This window comes from Pinus tabuliformis, chromosome 4_1 (genome assembly GCF_031772625.1).
Source record: "Pinus tabuliformis cultivar Carrire ecotype Pingquan chromosome 4_1, CPIR1, whole genome shotgun sequence".
NCBI lineage: Eukaryota > Viridiplantae > Streptophyta > Pinopsida > Pinales > Pinaceae > Pinus > Pinus tabuliformis.
Window position 1 is genome coordinate 785,462,133 of NC_142303.1, and position 2,660 is coordinate 785,464,792.

At 35.2% G+C, this 2,660-nt stretch overlaps 1 pseudogene; it reads right to left on the minus strand.

Moving 5' to 3' along the window:
• Nucleotides 1-234: 234 nt before the first annotated feature.
• LOC149178537 (LRR receptor kinase SERK2 pseudogene) lies at nucleotides 235-1,065 on the minus strand (annotated as a pseudogene).
• Nucleotides 1,066-2,660: the final 1,595 nt, after the last annotated feature.

Here is a 2,660-nt window from a genome sequence, read left to right on the forward strand (position 1 = left end):
ATTGCAAATGGACAACAGCATGATTGGATATTTCCTACTGATGAAGCAGGGATTCAAAATGCATTTGAGTATCGTTGAACAAGCAGTCACACCTTGCTTACAAAAGTGGAAGAATAGGTAAATAAAATCTTACGACCTTAAAAACCACTTTTACAGTTCCAATAATGATATATTTGAAGAAAACTGTAAAATGTTCCAAGTTACAAAAATATGAGACAACAAAGCCCATGTTGATCATCTTCCACCAGAGAGTTCGTTTGCATCCTGGTTATATACAAAATCCTCAACCCATTCAAACCTTCGAGGCATTAGTTCATATTCTTGTTGACGAATGACTTCAACCTGCTGCCACTCTTCCCAACGTTCATCCAAACCCTCTCCTTCCAACATGCGCACAACTTTTGTCATTTTGGGTCGATCTTCCGGTGAGGTCTGTGTGCACAACAATGCTACCTGAATCATTGCCTCAACTTCTTTAACGTCATTGTTCTGCTTTAGGTTTGCATCTACAATAGCATCTAATCTTTTCTCTCTTTGTAACTTCTTAATATGATCCAATAATAGAACGTCATCCTCTTCCTCGAGACGTGAAAAATCTATAGCACGTTGTCCAGTGACAAGCTCCAAAAGAGTAATACCATAACCAAACACATCTATCCTCTCTGAGGATCTTCCAGTTGATAAGTATTCAGGAGCAATGTGACCCACGGTTCCACGGACTTGAGTTGTAACATGAGTTTTCCTAGCATCAACCAATTTCGCTAGCCCAAAATCACCAACAACAGCTTCGAAGTCTTCATCTAGCAAGACATTAGCAGCTTTCACATCCCGATGAATGATTTTAGGATTGCAGTGCTCACGAAGGTACTCCAAACCACGGGCTGCACCTAAGGCTACATTTTTCCGAGCAGGTCAGTCTAATGGCTTTTCTGTAGGTTTGAGCTCCCTTAGCCTGTATGCAACACTAAGTTTTTGCATATATGGATAGACTAGAAGCCGCTCTAATGGTGCAACACAAAATCCTATCAAGCGCAGAAGGTTGCGGTGGATTTCCACACTGATCATCTCAACCTCCCATAGAAATGCTTGCTCCCCACCAGGGCTATGATAGTCAGTCAATCGTTTTACTGGAACCTTTGTATTGTCTGCCAGCACTCCTTTATATACTTTTCCCGTTGTTTTAAAATATTTAGTTTTTATTTATCGTTTTTCTTGTACGCACATCACCTCTGAAACGAACAAAGTTCATATACACAGTAGTCTACTTCAGAAGATCTGAAATATATAAACATCCATGATAGGACAATAATATATTATGAAAGTATATTTGAATACAAGTGAGATGATTGAATTACAAATGAAACTCTGCTTTATATACCTAGGCAGGTATGCTTTCATGAATGGTCATGTCCTTAGGGACATGCCTATTGATTAACTAATTACTATTTAATTAACTATTTCTTATTATTATTATATTTATATTTTATTCCTAATAGTTAAAATGTAGGAACTTTGAACACAACAATGACCACTAAAAAGTTAAAAGTTAAAACATTTATGTTGTAACTTTTCAAATGGATTTCATGAAAGTACACGTGAGGTTTTGGTTCAACACAAATGACATTTTTGCATTTTCAATCATATTTGATTGTTTCATTCGTTGTTTGCATCAAAAGATAATAATTGTAAAAGGTATGTAATTGTATGCTAAAACATATGCATTAAACCAATAGTTTGAGAAGGCAAGCAGCTACAATAGTATATTTGTACACTTACTTTTTGATATAATATACAAGAAATAACCTGGGTTGCAATAGATAGGACGAAAGCATAGAACAGCTGATATTTCTATATGCTTGGTTTGTTATATAAATTATAAAATGGAAAATATTTTGGATTGATAGTCTGGACAGGAATTTCAATCTGCAGCAGGCATATTAATCCATCTTTAAGTGATAAACTTATGGAAAATTATTTGGTCATTCACGTAGAGCATACCCATAATTTCCTCTATCCCCCATCTGTTAAGCATTTTGGTTTTGTACAGTGCTAAAACAACTACAATTGTATTAGCAAGAAAGGTCACTACTTGATTAGCTTCATAAACTTAACAAATGGTTGAACTTAAAAAAAATAATCTGGTTTGACTGCTTCATACTTTATAAATTGCTTGGTTTGATGGTGATTTTGAGCCAGGCTATTTTTAAATAACAGAGGTATATGCGAGTTAAATATTGGGTTACTGCTTTCAAGATTGTCACCAACAAAGTAATTATTGAAGAAAGTATATCATTTGAATGTTTTTCAGATGAGTTTCATTGATGTTACGGCAAGTTTTATTGACTGAATTGAACAATTACATTTATATTTCGGCTATCAATTGAAGTTAGTGTGCCTGGATTCATGCTTATCATATTTGTATTTCTAGTTATGTTTAATTCTGCCTAGACTCTTGCTTATCTATTGACCAGGTTACTGCTTGCAACGAATGCAATTCAAAGAAAGGCCGCAAAACCCTGGAGGAGGCAGAAATGAAACTGATTAGGACTCCTAAGGTTTTTAAGATTCCCTTTCTGTTGAACTATTTGGTTGTTATTTCTTAGAATCATTTTGCAGTTAGTTTTGATGCATGGTAGAAAAGGTTTCTAACAGGATGTAAG